This window comes from Triturus cristatus, chromosome 7, assembly GCF_964204655.1.
Source record: "Triturus cristatus chromosome 7, aTriCri1.1, whole genome shotgun sequence".
NCBI classification, from domain to species: Eukaryota; Metazoa; Chordata; class Amphibia; order Caudata; family Salamandridae; genus Triturus; species Triturus cristatus.
In genome coordinates this window covers 673,429,416-673,447,408 of record NC_140590.1, presented here as the reverse complement: position 1 = coordinate 673,447,408, position 17,993 = coordinate 673,429,416, and the positions used below count along the sequence as shown (strand labels likewise).

At 49.3% G+C, this 17,993-nt stretch overlaps 1 long non-coding RNA gene across 1 annotated transcript in view; it reads left to right on the top strand.

Annotated features, from left to right (window-relative positions):
- LOC146810325 (uncharacterized) overlaps positions 1–16,912 on the top strand; it is a 79,654-nt gene extending 62,742 nt beyond the window's left edge. The window contains exons 3-5 of the long non-coding RNA XR_014965665.1: positions 5,347–5,433; positions 16,069–16,150; positions 16,870–16,912. This is a non-coding gene — a long non-coding RNA (uncharacterized LOC146810325). The remainder of the gene's footprint in view (positions 1–5,346; positions 5,434–16,068; positions 16,151–16,869) is intronic.
- Positions 16,913–17,993: the final 1,081 nt, after the last annotated feature.

Below are 17,993 nucleotides of genomic sequence, written 5' to 3'. Positions count from 1 at the left end.
CTAGGTCAGGCACAAGAGAACAGTTATAATGGCTGTATCACCGTCATTGTGCTCTGCCAAAGATACAAGAAAGACCACAGGGGCAGCATTAATGGGCACATTGGATAGTTTCTTGGTTAGAGTGTCCTCTGCCCTCGCCAAAGATATTGAACTTACGGAAAAGAGACTATCCCTCGAAGTCGCTTTTGAGAAAAGGTCCTCTATGGGCAGACTAGCGGAAGCGCAATCACCGATTGTAATCAGGAATGAGATTTCTGACTCTTCGTCATTATTGCCACTTGCTGAGGAGGGGGTGACGAGTCAGCAAGACCTATGATTACTGAGTCTCTTGGTATTACTAACGGCCCGGCAAAATCTTTGGATAAGATTAGCTCTGATGTAAGAGAAGGTACACGTTATGATAAAATTACAACTCGCTCTACTGTTAATTCCAAGACGGTGCCTTCTAAAGATGTTCAGAATCCTCCATCCAAACGATGCCGCACTAAAAATAAGGCCCAGACCCCAGGAAAGAACAAAAAACCCACTAAAATTCATCCTGTTAATAAATCTGTGATCCAACACGGAAGTATTAGCCATGCCTGTGATGATTTAGCTAAAGCGCTCCCTGGTGATCAAGTCATCTCAAATGAAATGAGTTCAGTCTTTTGGACTAAAATGGAACATTTGATTAAGGAATCCTGGGCACCTCTTAGTGACCGGTTGAACTCTATTGACTCCAGACTTACTTGCATCGAACTGTTGTTAGCTTCATCCCGAGGAAGGGAAGGAAGGGAAGGAAATCATGTTACTGAGGCGGGTAATATTCATGTTGGGATTGGGAGTGTAGGGCCTACATTAACTAGGGATGCAGGAGTATTACCTTCTGCCCCCCGGGTGACAGCCCCAGGAGGTAATTTGGTGGTACCCCTGCCAATCCCAACGGAACCTGTCTCTAATAACCCAACATCGGTAGCGTACTTAGGCGCAGGGGGTCCGATGCCACAAAGAGAGCCTGGCATGCTGGTTAACCGTAATAATAATTACAATATAGCTCCAAACACACAGATCAAAGACCTTAGTGTAACTCCCCTACCCACCATTCAACTCCCACCAGAGGCTGCACCTTATGTAGTGGTCCTGGCGGGGTCCCCACCATTAGACAAGGGAAGGAGGGAATCACATCAGGAGCTGAAGAACAAGTGTATACACTGGCTCAACAAGAATCGCACCCTCCCACCATACGTCTCAGCTGAAATTCTCCACGTCAGAAGAGTGGGATGGCTGGGGAATAAACCAAAGACAGTAGGGGGGGATTGCATTATCATTAACTTTAGGGATAAGAGAACAATGGAATATATCTGTGATTGGGTTCAAAATGATTTTACATTAACCATCCACCCCCTTCCCCTTTCCTACTTCTATGTGGTGGTGCCCTTAGATAGGGGCTTTATCCAGCATTATGGAGGACAAAATTTGCGGAGGCCAGGGGAAAATTTAGAGCTATATAACAGGTTTGAAGTGCTCTCTGGTCTGGAGGATTGCGACTGACTTCATGGGCCTGATTTCAGTCAGGAGGAAACCCATATACCCCCTAGTTGCCCAGAGATGGCTACCACAAATAGTGCAACTGTTTTAGACAATCCAGAGATTAACACTGTCCCCCACACTTCTATCTGTAAGATCCTGAGCTGGAATATAGAGGGATTGAGAAGTAAATGCAGGGACAAAATCTGGTTGGAAGAGATAAGGCTTTATGATATTCTGGCATTCCAGGAAACGTGGGACACATATCATAATTTTTATATAGATGGGTATGCACACTTTTTTATTTCTGCTAAACAGGCACATTATGGTAGGGCACAGGGAGGTCTATTAATGTGTTTTTCCCTAAATGTGCGTGGCTCATTAAAACAAATTGATGCAAACTGCCATAACTGTTTGGCAGTAGAACTATCTCCCCCACATGCAGGGAAAATTTTATTGGTCAATTTTTATAATTCTCCCAATAGTGTTAGCACTAATAAATTTTTACTCAACCTAGAGGAGTTTCTGACTGCTTATCAAGTAGATAACCCGCAAGCTGAGATTATTGTTATGGGAGATTTTAACATTCACCCCTGCGATAAAAACGGTATCTTTGATAACCTAGATGGTCCCCAATACTCTGCACCGGTACACTTTGAACATACGGAGCAAGGTGAGTCCCTCGAGAAGCTTATGGCCGCCTTAAACCTCTATGAATCGGGGTGTGTTAAGAGCAGCCCGAGGGTAGCCACCTTTAAAGGAACAGCCATCGGAACTATCATAGATCATATTTTTATGTCCGCTGCAGTCTTAAGTAGTGTTATCTCATATAAGGTTGGGTTTTCTGTTTTTAGTGATCATAACCCCGTTATTTTAGAAATGGCCCAGGGGGCACAATTATTAACCATAGCGTCTGACCATAGGGTTATCAGTCGAGAGGTGATAACAACTGACCAAGGAAGGAGATTAAAATGGATGAAAGTGATCCCAGAAATCTTTGTTGGGGAAGTTCTGTCCAACGCAGAGAAGGAAGTTAATACCTGTTTGGACACTGACGCGTCAAATACACTGATTATAGATGCTTTTGAAAGTATCTGTAAGCAAATCTGTAGTAAATTGACGAAGCAAACGCCCTCAGATCCCAGCATCAGAGGGAAAAGATGGTTCAACAAAGATTGTACCAGGGCCCACTCTGCCCTTTTAAAAGCACTAAAGCAGATCCCTAGAAACAGGGAGCACATAACTAGGCTGAGGAAATCCTATAAACAAGCTATCTGGATAAGAAAAAAACAGATTAAGGATGAGGCATGGGATAAACTTACGTCCCCGGAGATCTTGAGGGACAGTGGAAAGTTCTGGAAAACCATCAATGATCCCTACTCCTCCAGTGAGGATAACTCTCATCTGGATTGTATTATCCAAGATGAAGTATGGATTGCCCACTTTGAGCAAATATACGGCAGGGAGGGGACTGAGAGTTCGCTAGATCATATCTATAACTCAGATTCATCGTTAGGATTGGTCTTCCAGGAGAAAGAAGTACTAAAAGCAATAACGGAGACCAAGATTAATAAGGCACCAGGACCAGATGGGGTCCCGGCGGACCTTTATAAAAGCTTTCCTAAATTCTGGGCAAGGCTATTGACTAACATCTTCAACGCTTTAGGCCCAAAAACTATGCCAACATCCTGGTCAAAGTCCATTATCATCCCGGTATTTAAAAAAGGACAGAGGGATGATCCAGCTTGTTACAGGCCAATCTCCCTGATAGATTCTGCTGTAAAGATTTTGGGCAGAGTTATTTTAGATAGACTGACAGACTATTTTGAGGGTAGAGGGATCCTCTCTAACGCTCAATACGGATTTAGAGCAAAAAGGAGCACATTAAATCAATGTCTTAATCTACAACTCCTTATCAGTAAATATACTGTGGCCAAAAAGGGTTCCCTCTACCTGGGTTTTATGGACCTCTCAACTGCATTTGATTTAGTTAATAGGTCTAAGCTTTGGCAAATTTTTTATTGATATGGGGATCGATCACACCTTGGTCAAATTTCTTGCTGATCTACATTGTGGTTTGATCGCCTCTATAAGAGTTACCCAAGATGGCAGATGCACAAGGTATCAGAAAGAGGTGTCAGGCAGGGATGCATTTTGGCCCCCCTGCTCTTTACACTATATATTAACGCTTTAGAACCTGCTCTGAAGAGAGCCACATTAGATGTCCCGAGAGTAGGAGACACAACCATACCAGTTCTCCTCCATGCTGACGATGCAGTTCTTCTTGCACGCACAGGCATTGGGCTAAACAAACTATTAATGAAATTTAACACTTTCATGGAATCTCTTGATTTGAAAACAAATGCCAAGAAATCACACGTTATGATAGTGGGGGAACAAAGTAAAAAGAAAAATACATTGACATTCCTCGGTGGTAAAGACGTGGTTAGCAGGGTCCCTGCTTTCACATATTTAGGAATTTTATTTGATGAGAAGGGGACCTGGGGCCCGCAAATGAAACACAAAAGAAATGTATTTGCAAGATCCTCATCAGCTCTCATGGGTTTCTCAAAACGCTTAGGAGCCAGACCCATGGAAGCTATTATAAAGGTTTACAAGGCAAAATGCCTTGCAATAGCTACTTACGGCTCTGAGATATGGGGGTATGCCACTGAAACCCAGCAGATTCAAGTGGTGGAAAATACTTTTCTTAGATCCTTACTTTCAGTGCCACAGTCAACCCCCACCTTTTCGATCCACGTGGAGATGGGGCTGGAATATGTTTTAGATAAAGTAAAAATGGCCCCAATAATATGTTGGCTCAAGACCTGGCTTAACGATGAGATCTCTTTAAACCATATGATTCTTAAAGATTGTCTGGCCTTAGATTTAGCCAGTAAAATCCCTTGGTTAGCTTATATTAAAACAACCCTTAATAAACTCGGTAGGCCAGAGATTTTCTCGACTCCAGAATCCATTAAGAAAGCAGACCTGGGTTTGATAAAAACTGCCATGATAAATTTCCAACTTGCAGAAAGAGAAGAACTAGAGTTGAAGAAACCTTTAGTAAGATTGCATTTTGGGCTAGTGAGCCTACCTGGTCCGGAACCCTATCTGAAGTTAGTAACACGCCCCTATCATCGTTTTCTGTTAATCAGATTTCGATTTAACTTAATTCATTTTTTATTGGGTGACCTCCCCAAATGGGGCCTTCCTGATAAAGCGGAGTCCTGCAAGTGTGATAACTTATCCTCACAAGATACCTTACACTTCGTTTTGTTTTGTAGGTTTTACTCTGATATCAGGAAAAAGTATTTATTACCGCTGCTCAAAGAAATAGGGTTTACTCAGGTTAGACCAGCGCTTGTATATCTACAATCAATGAGTAATGTCCGGACAATTTTTCATGTTGCTATCTTCTTAGTTGCTGCTGTTCGTATTAACAATAAGAAAAAGAACAGAAAAGCAGGCGCAGGATTAGACACACTCTGATCTGATATGATGCTGTAGTTTTTATTGGGTTTTTAATAGGAGGTTATGATTCTTAATATGTTCTTAAACCTTAATATTTATCAATGATTTTAACTGTCTAGAATTTTTATGTATACCCCTGTATGAATTTGTTGGGACTGTGTCTCTTGTCCCTGTTTATTGCCTCTATAATGATAACTATTGATGCCATGTCTGTGCTCCTTTTTTATTGATGTAATATTTCTGTGAATGTCTCTTTTTATGATATTAATTTTATCGATTAAAAGTATTTTGACTGACTGACTGTGCTTCAGACCCTGCTTGATGTTGATAGCCATTCACAAACTATTTTTGCCCTGACCATATCAGACTCAGCTGAGATGTTTAGCAGGACTATGGAGCTTCCTTCAAACCGTGACAAGTGCATCCAGAACTTGCTCTAATATGCTAATTAAGGTAATTTCAATCCACACGAGCAAGTGTAAATCCTATCAAAAGTCTCTGAACAGATAATTCTGCTCAGGATATGTATCGAATTGTGATTTTACCACCACCTTAAACACCTTGAGAGAGGAGTATGGCGTTAAATCTGTAATTGCGCAAGCTCTCAAAATCAGAACTTTGGCTTCCTGAGAAATGGTGTTATCCTAGCTTGTTAGAGCCACAGGGAACACCACTTTTTGTCAATGATGCATTGATAAACTTTAGGAAGCATTCCCACAATTGTGTACTCCTTCCATTGCTGATTTTAAAGGGGAGTGGATCTAGTGGATTTAACACAGTGATGATCTTAGACGTATTAGCCTCACTAACAGCAGTGAATTCACAGAATGTTGTTTGTAAGGGATCATACTAAAGATGGTAAAAGGGTGCAAGGTATTTTAGCAGAACTGATGACCAAAAAGACAATATGGCACTCATAAGCACCTAACTTCATTTAATGATGTCATAATAAGCTTTTTTTTTCTAAAGACCCTAAATATGTGAATAGTTCACAGACTTTAAATCGAGTTTGAGGCATCTATGATCTATGAGCTCTCTAAGGATTCTACAAACTAGGGCAGGGCATCCAACATGTGTCCACGAGTTTTATAATTTGTTAACTCTCTACAGTATATATGAACTATGGCAGGGCCCTTCATGGGTCCAGAATTGTTAGAGTTCTCAGTCCCAGTACAAAGTCTTAAACGTTTAGAAACTATTTTATGGGAGATCCTGTCGAGGTTTGTGAGCTCCACCTGGAGTTTATGGACCCCGTTATCCCAAAAGTTTTTTTTATTTTTAAAATTTGGGAACCTGTTGTAACTTTATATAGTGCATTATATCCAATTTATTCTCTTCATGTTTAAAAGATCATTTATTTTGCTCCCCATGTGTGTTCATCCACCCTTCCCTGTGCCCCCTTTGGTGTAGGTATTTGCTAACATTACAATGACAGTTGCAGGTTTTGTGAGAGAGATTTCCCGAACAGCTGTTGTGGCTAGGAGCCTGTCGCAGTATCAATAATAAAGTATTTGTTAAACCTTTGTAGGGTGTTTGCACTTTATATTGGGACCTTTTAGGGGTCCTCCCACCAATGACATATGGTGTTAGTAAATCGCATGAAATTGATGGATTTGAATCCATTGCGAAGTTCTTACTAGAAGTGGGTTTTTATTGAGCCTGTTAACAGTTTTCACTGCAGCGAAAACAGGACAAATACTAGGGTTTCCTTTCACATTAAAACTGTCCAATACTTTAAAGCAATTTGATCACCGAGAAGATAGTTTAAGGCACGCTTTGATTCCAAACTGCCCAGCACCAAAGGCATAACAAATTAATTATTATTTACCCTGCTGTCTGAGAAAAACTATGGTAAATGGACCTAGCCACTTAAATGTTTTCGTAACATGCTGATTCCAATGAATCAATGCAAGATGAGCCCCACTATATGAAACACTTAAGAACAATCCGAAACTAAGGGGCATATTTGCAAGCCATAGTCGCCAGCAAAACTTCACTTTTAGTGATGTTGTGCTGGCGATAGGGACTTCACCTTATTTACAAGGCAGCCTTAAGCTACTTAACGTAGCTTAACGCTGCCTTGTAAATAAGGCACCCTTTCACGCTGTACTTAGCGTGAAAGGGGAGAGCAATGGGGGCTGCTGTGGGAGTTCCACCGCAACACCCATTGATTTTGACGCTGCCCCCTAATTACAAAGGTGGTGCAAATAGGAGGCAGCGCCAAAATTAAGACCAGGGAAAACCTGGCCTTAAACAGGCAAAATGAGGAGAAATGCTTTATTTCTCCTCGTTTTTGCTGTTCCCATGTGTGCTGCTTTGAGCAGCACACATGGAAACAGCAAAATGCCAACAATTGTTTATGTGCAGGATGGTCATCCTTCCTACACATAAACAATAATTTTTAAAAATGACATTACGCAGCACACATAAACGTTCTAAAACACAATTGCAAGATTGTTTATGTGCAGGAAGGGTGACCTTCCTGCACATAAACAATCTTTCCCTCAACGCAGGCAACCTTGCACTATAGTGCAAAGCTGCCTGTGTTGGCGCTAGGCTGCGCAATCTAGCGCCAGCGCGGGGAGAAATGCAGAGCTGCACCATATTCTTGTATAGATGGTGCAGCCCTGCATTTCTTAACCCCTTCGATGCTCATGACGGAACGGTTCCGTCATGAGCATCGGTTGAGCTGTGCTCATGACGGAACCGTTCCGTCATGGCCCCGCCCGCGCTAGAACCCTTCAGCACCGCGGGGGAATCCGCGCAGCGCTGAAGGGGTTAAGTGACAGAGCATGTTGTTATCCTTCTTGGCTTAACAACACGCTTCACCACTTTATTGTAAATATGCCCCTAAGTTTCAAACCTTTGACAAGCATAAACATCCAGCTGTGCAATACTTTCAGTCAGAGTTAACCTCAGATGTAACAGGCACCACGTATTGTCAGTGAGTGCACTAGTGGCCCGAGCTTCCCAGACCAAAGCATATAGAAATGGCAGGCAAACTACAGCAACACCTACCTTCCTTAATGGAGACTGTAGGAAGCGCTTCAACCTAGTGCCCTGTGCTGACCAATATGAACACGTTTTAGTTGACAGTCTCAACAAGAGAGACACAGTCAGTAAAATAAATCATCAGCTGTGAGGGCCCAATAGCAGTTTTTGAGGAGCTGTGAGGCCCTTACAAAACATTATTATTATTTTTTTTTAAAAGGACCCTTTGGCCTACGAGCGCCCAGCACATTGTGCAAAGGCAAAATGCAGTCCCTCACAGTGAAGAGACCCAATGGCTTAAGTGGGCTGCCTTGTTGTTCTATAGTGTATGCTGTGGTAGGCAGAACCAAAATGCGAATACCAGCTGAAAAGACCAATAGATGAAGAGGGCTGATTGAAAGCTCTTTTATGCATGTAGGATGTATTTTTTGTATATTTTTGAGAAAGACAAAAGGTCTTGGCTGATGCCAGACCTAAAAATAGCTTTTCAATGGAAACGCTGGCCTAGCTGTAACTAGAGTCGCTATCAGTGACTCATATATATTAAGGGATTTACAAATCGCATAATAATAATGTGGTAATCAGCATGACAAACTTAGGGGTATATTCACAAGAACGTGTTCTAAACATCACCAAAAAATGTTAACGGAACTTTACACATTGCAGCCTATCGCGGCAAAATAACCTTGTCTCAACGTCGAATTCACAACAATGAAGCCCCATGCGATAGTTTGCTGAAACCGCGGCCAATGCCCGCGATACAACTGCCCCCCCTCTGCCGCCTCTCGGTCCTCCTTTGACGCGGCCTGTGCCTGCCCCGCTGCCTGCTCTGCCACTTCCTGTCCCCATGCCACCGGTACACTTTTACTGTATTGTGCGTCTCTTTTAGCTTTTCACTGCATTACCGTAATAGCATGTCCCCTTTTGCTTTTTGTATTACCGTATTATTGTGCCCCTTTTCACTGTACTTTGTGCCTTTGTTCCTCCACTTGCTGTTGCCCTAATTTGTACCCTTGCCCCCCGTTTTGCCTTCTGTATCCCCCCTCCCGCTCCTCTCCCTCGCATTCTCGCATTCTCCCGCCGCTGCGTCCCTGCGGCCCCCTGCAAGCCCATTCGCCGCCCCGCTCCCACCTCCCAGCTGCTCCTCCCTCCCACTGCCCTTCTTATGGAGGCCGTGAAGCAGTGAAGGGAGCGACCCTTGACCCTGAGTTCAGGTAGGTCGCCCCCCCTCTGCCGCCTCACGGTCCTCCTGTGACACAGCCTGAGCCTGCCCCGCTGCCTGCTCTGCCGCTTCCTGCCCCCGTGCCACCGGTACACTTTTACTGTATTGTGCGTCTCTTTTAGCTTTTCACTGCATTACCGTAATAGCGTGTTCCCTTTTGCTTTTTGTATCACCGTATTATTGTGCCCCTTTTCACTGTACTTTGTGTCTTTGTTCCTCCACTTGCTGTTGCCCTAATTTGCACCCCTGCCCCCATTTTGCCTTCTGTATCCCCCCCGCTCCCCTCCCTCGCATTCTCACGTTCTCCCGCCGCTGCGTCCCTGCGGCCCCGCCCCCCTGCAAGCCCATTCGCCACCCCGCTCCCGCCTCCCAGCTGCTCCTCCCACTGCCCTTCTTATGGAGGCCGCGAAGCGGTGAAGGGAGCGACCCTTGACCCTGAGTTCAGGTAGGTCGCCCCCCTTCTGCCGCCTCACGGTCCTCCTGTGACGAGGCCTGTGCCTGCTCCGCTGCCTGCTCTGCCGCTTCCTGCCCCCGCCCTTCTTATGGAGGCCGCAAAGCGGGCGCGCGCAGCGGGCGCGCCGCCGGCTCGCCGAAGGCGCGCCAAAGGCAAGCCCGTCTGCGCCTATCCGCGCCTGGACCGCGCCCAGCACCAGAACCCCCGGCCCCCACAGGAACCAGAAGCCCCGCCTGAGATACAACACCGCCGCCCTCCACGCACTCAATGCCGGCCGAACACCCACCTGCCATCAAGCCACCCCAAAACGCACCCAAGGACCCTTCACCTGCCAAGCCTGCAAATTCACCTGCCTCCGAACCTGCACACGCACCCCAGACCAGGCGCCAACAACAACCACCTCAAGTGCATCCTGCTCAACACCCGCTCCGTCCACAAACACGCCGTCGAACTCTGGGACCTCCTCGACACAACAGCACCAGACGTCGCCTTCCTCACGGAAACCTGGATGAACGCCTCCTCGGCCCCCGACATCGCCATAGCCATCCCGGACGGCTACAAGATCACCCGGAAGGACCGCTCCAACCAAACCGGAGGAGGCATCGCCATCGTCTACAAGAACACCATCAACATCATGACCAACTCCGAGGACACCCTCACCGCCGCCGAACACCTGCACTTCCAGATACACACCGACCCCAAAACCACCCTCCGAGGCACTCTCATCTACAGACCCCCAGGGCCACGCACACAATTCAGCGAAGCTATTGCGGACTTCATCAGCCCGCATGCCCTCGCCTCCTCTGACTACATCCTCCTGGGGGACCTGAACTTCCACCTTCGAGAACAACAATGACAACAACTCCACCACCCTGCTAGACAACCTCACCAACCTCGGACTCAAGCAACTGGTAGACAGCCCCACCCACTAAGCCGGCCACACGCTGGACCCCGTCTTCTCCTCCAGCAACCTCGTCACCTACAGCCACTCGACCGGACTACACTGGACCGACCACAGCTGCGTCCATTTCAACTACAGAAGGACCACGACCCTCCACCACGCGCAACAGGCTCCCCAAAGATGCTGGAGCAAGATCACCACCGACCTGCTTACCACTGCCCTCAGCCAAAACTCCCCTACCTATACCACTGACACCAACGACGCAGCTAGCAACCTCGCACAATGGATCTCCAACTGCGCCGACAACCTGGCACCACTGAAGAACCCTCGGAGCAAACCTGGCAGCAGGAAAGCCCCTTGGTTCACCGACGACCTCAAAGACTCAAAGAAATCCTGCTGCACCCTCGAGAAAGCCTGGTGCCACGAACAGACTGCAGACAACCTGACTGCCCTCAAGAACGCCACCCGAAAACACCACCAGCTGATCCGCGCAACCAAAAGGACATCGTTCAGCGAACGACTGGACAACAACACCCACAACAACAAGGAACTCTTTAACATCGTCAAAGAGCTCTCCAACCCCAGCGCCAGCAACAACGACATCATACCTTCGCAAGACCTCTGCAACTCACTCGCCACGTTCTTCCACCGCAAGATCGTCGATATTCACGACAGCTTCGGCACCCAGCCCACGTACCCCACCACCGCACCAACGCCCCCTACCACCACCCTCTGCGCCTGGCCCCCCGTCAGCACTGAAGACACCACCCATGTGATGAACACCATCCACTCTGGCTCCCCTGCCGTCCCCTGCCCCCACCACATATTCAACAAAGCCGACTCCATCATCGCACCCCAACTCCGGAACATCATCAACAACTCTTTCGCATCCGCCACCTTCCCGGAGAGCTGGAAGCACGCAGAGATCAGCGCCCTCCTGAAGAAACCCACCGCGGACTCCACAGACCTCAAGAACTTCCGGCACATCTCGCTCCTCCCGTTCCCCGCAAAAGTCATCGAGAAGATCGTCAACAAACAACTGACCGCCTTCCTCGATACAAACAACTCCCTCGACCCATCGCAGTCCGGCGTCCGAGTGAACAACAGCACCGAGACCGCCCCCATCGCAGCCACCGACGACATCAGGACCCTGCTCGACAACGGGGAAACTGCCGCCCTCATCCTCCTCGACCTATCGGCTGCGTTCGATATCGTCTGCCACCACACCCTAACAACCTGCCTCCACCACGCCGGGATCCAAGGAAAGGAGCTGGAATGGATCACCTCCTTCCTCTCCGACAGAACCCAGAGTCCGTCTCCCACCCTTCTGTGCCGCGGCCACCAAGATCATCTGTGGCGTACCCCAGGGCTCCTCGCTCAGCCCCACCCTCTTCAATGTCTACATGAGCCCCCTCGCAGCCATCGCTCGCAACCACAACGTCAACATCATCTGCTATGCTGATGACACCCAGCTGATCCTCTCCCTCACCAATGACCCCGCCACCACCAAAACCAGTCTCCAGGAAGGAATGAAAGACGTCGCGGAATGGATGAAGATCAGCCGTCTGAAACTGAACTCAGACAAGACGGAGGTCTTGATCCTCGGACCTACCCCCTCCGCCTGGGACGACTCCTGGTGGCCCCCTGCCCTGGGCTCCGCCCCCAAGCCCACGGACCACGCACGCAACCTGGGCTTCATCCTTGACTCCTCCCTCATGATGACCAAGCAAGTCAACGGAGTCTCATCCTCATGCTTCAACACCCTTCGCATGCTCCGAAAGATCTTCTGGTGGATACCCACCGAAACCAGAAAGGTGGTCACCCAGGCCCTCGTCACCAGCCGGCTGGACTACGGGAACGCTCTCGACACCGGAACCACAGCCAAGCTACAGAAGAGACTCCAACACAAACAGAACGCATCTGCACGACTCATCCTGGACATCCCCCGTCCCTCCCACATCTCCGCCCACCTGAGAGACCTGCACTGGCTCCCCGTCAGCAACAGGATCACGTTCAGGCTCCTCACCCACGCACACAAAGCTCTCCACAACAGTGGCCCCGAATACCTCAACAACCACCTTACATTCTACTCGCCATCCCGCCAGCTCCACTCCGCCAGCCTCGCCCTCGCCTCCGTCCCACGGATTAGAAGATCCACCACCGGAGGAAGATCCTTCTTCTACCTGGCTGCCAAGACGTGGAACTCCCTCCCCACCCAACTTCGACTGACCCAGGACCACCTCTCCTTCAGGAAGCACCTCAAGACCTGGCTCTTCGAGCAGTAGCAGCCCCCCCCCCCCCAGCGCCTTGAGACCCGCTCGGGCGAGTAGCGCGCTCTACAAATTTCGTGATTGATTGACCCCGACGGAGATAAAAACACAAACCCCAACGCTAAATAACCTGCGAGAGGCCAAAGCACGATAAGGAAATCAGCAATAAGCAGCGCCAGACCTGCAACACACACCTGGCAGATGGGAAAAATCACCATAAAAGTAGAAAAAACACCCAAACGCAAACTGACCAACACCCAAGCACCATGGAGGGCAGCTGGAGCAGGCGCAGAGGAGAAGTGCAACCCCACAAGCACCCCAGACGACCAGCCAGGGACCTCGGGGACAGGGAAGTGCAAGGACAAGAAGAAGAGGAAGACGAAGTTCAGTCCGCAGGCGAACAGGATCATAGTCACGGAGGTGATGGAACACCATCAACAACTGTTCATCACCTCCAAAGTGTCATTGGGCACCAAAACTGGAAAATGGCGGGACATCGTGGACGAGGTGAATGCCGTCAGAGAGCACAAGATGACAATGGACGAGGTCAAGAGGTGATGGAATGACATCAAGCGAAAGACGAAGGAGGAACCTCGCAGCCAACCAGAAGGCAGCAATGCAGACTGGAGGTGGGGGCCCAGTGCCACAGCTTGTGCTGGATGACCTGGAGGAGCTGGTGTCTACAGTCATCATTGTGGATACTGTGGCCGGAGTCGGGGGACCGGATATTGCTCGACAGGACACAACACAACTGCAACAGGGTGAGGGACCACCAGGTACTTGGGGGATGGGTGGAGATGGCTATGATGGCACACATGCATAATCAAGCAGAGCACAGTGCACACCCTCAATGACTCTAGGTCATCACCCAGATCTATAGACTGTCACAATGTACAATGACATGCTGTCTGAATGTCAATATGTCCCATGAGGCTACATACATGTGGACACATTGCAATACACCATCTCCCCTTCACATTGCAGGGCCACCATCAACACCCCCTGCAGAGCAGTCCCAGTCACTCTTCACTGATGATGAGGAGGACAACCCCAGCATCGAAGCACAAGCCCTCCTAGACATCATTGACATCATCCGCGACTCACCTCCAAGATCAGGGCGGCCCAGCTGCATCGAGGAGACCCCACCAACCACCCAAACCACCCAGCAGGAGGCACCCATGGCCCGGCAGTCCAAGACCCCAAGGAACAACACACGGCCTTCCAGCACCGTGTGCTGTAGGGCCAGAGGCAGATGGCTGAGCAGGAACAGGTGGGGTTCGACCTCATGGCTACCAAACTGGACGCAATCCATGGGTGTCTAGGCCCGCTCCATAGTCTCTAACAAGCCCTGACTGACATCGCTGGAGTCATGACGTGGAGAGACGAACACCTCTCCACTCAGAGGGGCTCCAGTGATACCAGCCGTGAGCTGGCACACATGTGGAGGCTCATGGAGGACATGGTGCGGATGGAGGGGGAAAGGATGGCAGCCACCGCTGCACACCAGTGAAATGTAGCTGGGATCTACCATGCCCTGCAAATCCTCATCATGGCATTGCTGCCACCAGGCGTGGCGATGATGAATGCTGCTGCCCCCACACCATCCACATCTCAGCCCCCTGGTGTGCCATTGCCTCACAGTGCGGCAGACGTATCCACTCCGGCACCTGATGTGTCAGTGGCACACAGTGCCTCAGCCGGTACTGCAACACCTACAGTTGGGGCAGAGCACACATCCGGGGATGAGGACGTGGATGGGTTTGTGATCAGGAGGCACTGGCATTAATTTTCACCACCTGGCCTGTTTCTGCTTGTGCTGCTCATGGCCCCATGACCTTCCACTGACCCCTGATACACTCTGATGCACTCACCTTGGACAGTGACATGGACTGCCACATCCTGTTAGCTGACCAATGACACGGCGACCAGACTGCGGACTGTACCCTTCCTCTTCCGCAGTACTTGTCATCCCCAGATGCACTCTGGCTGGCCCTCCACGGGTCCATATTGTGTAGTGTGCTTGGCATTGCCCTGTACCGCTCCAGCTGCAAAACTGCACTGGATGTGCAATAAACATCCAGTAAGGCACTGCTGTGTTATGTCTTTTATCATTCATATATGAATGTGTGGATGAATGTAGGGACAGTGATTTCTCTTGCATCAATGATGCTCATCCTGTGGGATGCCAGTCAGAGGGTGCTACATTGGGTATTGTATTCCGGGTGCGACGGACACTACAAAAGGGACCACGCATCAGTCACTTCCATGTCCGGACATGGATTGAACCATGCCCAGAGTCCACGAGTCATTGTTGCAAGCCCTGCGCTGGTCCGGCGTACGGCAGGCCAGACCACTCTGCTTACACTCCGAGGGGGGCCATCATTGCTACCCATAGCGGGCATACTCACTGGTGGTGTGAAGGTCACTGGTCTAGTTTTCAGCATGTCACAGCAATTCCCTGAGGCCAGGTGTGCACACACACCACACCCATCCGGCACAGGCGTCACAGGCCATGTGACTCTGCCAACATAAGGGGCCGACAAAGTCACATTCCGCTCTGCCAGTGGTGACTGGATGACGGATGCTGCATGGTTCTCAATCATAAAGAGCCCATGAGTTGTTACGCACAGGGTTAGTGGCACCCGATGCTTTGTGGCCGGCACAGGCACCCCACCATGGGACGGTGACTTTGGGTGCACTGAGGTAGGGCCACCTTAAGAGCTGAGCGGGTGTGCAGCCTGCTATGATGCCCCATCCCAGCGGTCCAGACAGCTCAGGTTTTGTGTGCCCTACTGGACCGCAGTGTAGGCCAGAGCCAGCGGGCAGCGCGGGCCTACCACCACATGGCGCCGCTTCCGGGATCACAGAATTAGTGGCACCTATTGGGCTGAGCGGATGTGCAGCCTGCGATGAGGCCAGGTGCACTGGTATGTCCTCTGCTATGGAGTAATCAAGACCCAGCACCAAATGTGAGACCTGGTGGCCTGCTGAGCGAGGCTGCATGATGTGAAGGGTGCCATGTCCACGGGCCCTTGGCTTGTGGCTTGCAGGAGCACGTGGTGTGACCTCCTGTCTGCACGCCGGTGGAGGAAGGTGAGCAGTGAGGCCTGGGTGTGCATCGGCGGGCATGCTCTGATGGGCGGCGGTAGGGGCTAGGGAGCCTCTGCCTGGGTGTGCATGGGCGGGAAGGCGATGTTTTATTGTACAATTGTGTGTACTGTGCCAATCATGAATCTGGACTCTGTTTCAGATGACGGGGCTGTCTAAGATGTGTGGCCTGGTGAGCTGCAATACATACCGGCAAGTGGTTGGAGACACACCAGTGGCAGCAGGTGAGCAGTGTGGCCTTGGTGCACAGGGGCAGCACTCTCTCTTTCTCTCCCTCCCCCTCTCTTGTTATCTCTCTCTTTCCCCCTCTCTTCTTCTCTCTCTCTCTCTCGTCCTCTCTTCTTATCTCTCTCTCCCTCTCTTCTCTCTCTCTCTCTCCCCCTCTCGTCTTCTCCCTCTCTCCCCCTCTCTTCTTCTCTCTCTCCCCCTCTCTTCTTATCTCTCTCTCCCCCTCTCTTCTTATCTCTCTCTCCCCCCTCTTCTTCTCTCTCTCTCTCTCTCTCTCCCCCTCTTCTCTCTCTCTCCCCCTCTCTTCTTATCTCTCTCTACCCCTCTCTCTCTCTCTCTCTCTCTCTCTCTCTCGGTCTCTCTCTCTCTCTCCCCCTCTCTTCGTATCTCTCTCCCCCTCTCTTCTTCTCTCTCTCCCCCTCTCTTCTTATCCCTCTCTTCCCCTCTCTTCTCTCTCTCTTCTCTCTCTCTCCCCCCTCTTTTCTTCTCTCTCTCTCCCCCTCTCTTCTTCTATTGCTCTCTCTCCCCTCTCTTCTTATCTCTCTCTCCCCCTCTCTTCTTCTCTCTCTCTCTCTCTCCCCCTCTCTTCTTATCTCTCTTTCCCCCTCTCTTCTTCTTTCTCTCTTCCCCTCTCTTCTTCTCTCTCCCCTTCGCTCTCTCTCGGTCCTTTGATGTGCGCAGGACACACCTTCTCATCATGATTTTTGTCTTGCAGGCTGTGATCTACAGATTGTCCTGAAGGGGAGCCGCCATGTGTCTTAATTTCAGTTCAGTGTTAATGTTAATAAAGTTTCATTTGTCGCTTCGAAAGTGAATGTGCGATGCTCATTTTTGTGACGACACATGCATGTCACCAGTTGTGATTGTGCGACATCATGGGGATTATTTTGTACATATGTAGGTGTAGCTGATGTGGCTTATCTTGGTCCGGGGGTGCCGGGGAGGGGGGGTCCTGGAGGTGGTGGCGGTGGGTGTTGTTGCCCTTTCGGCCCTCTGGGCTGCATGTTCAGTTACCCGGGTGCATCTGTTGTTCTTCAGATGTGGCTGTGACTGGGCTCCGTTTTGTGGTGCAGGCTGCCGTCCGACTTTGCACCAGATCAGAGCAGGTGTTATTTTCCTGCTGCTAACGCGCCTTATCACCTGTTTTGTGTTCTTATTGCAGATCTTGCTGGTCATTGAGTATGTTGTTGAGTGGTGTTGTCACGGATTTTGGCACGGGAACGCCTAGTCTGCATCTCATTAGATATAGTTGCAGGGGTCATCTGTGGCGATGTTTTTTGCGGCTGCTATCACGGGTAAACTGGCGCTGTGGGATGTGAACACCAGCTTGTGATTGGGGCGATAACATTATCGCTACTTTGGCTGCGATAAAGTGCCTTTGACTCGGCGATAGATCCTTGTGAATATGCCCCTTAATTGTTTAAGCATAGTGAAATTTCTAATGTTGTACGCAACCCATGGAGTAGTGTACTTCCTGTACGCAGTGCACTTCAGCACCTCAATAGACTAGTAAACAACATATAAATACTAATTCAATGCAACTCATTTATGACTTACCAACTTCAAATGTATGGACATTTTTTGGGACAAATTTACAACAAAGTGGCCCACTTTCTCTGTGTTGTATCAAAGCGAGAGAGCAGAACAGAGTCATATCTGCTAAGGTATGCAAGGCACTAGTTCTTTCTTTCCCTCCATTGGCACACTTTTTCCAACACACACATCATACACCATGCACCATAAAGCAGGGGTGTATGTGTGTGATGCCAAGCATGTAAGTTGTACTGGAAGGGCAACTTTCCAGTGACAAAGTACTATGCTTAGACATGGGTTAGTATT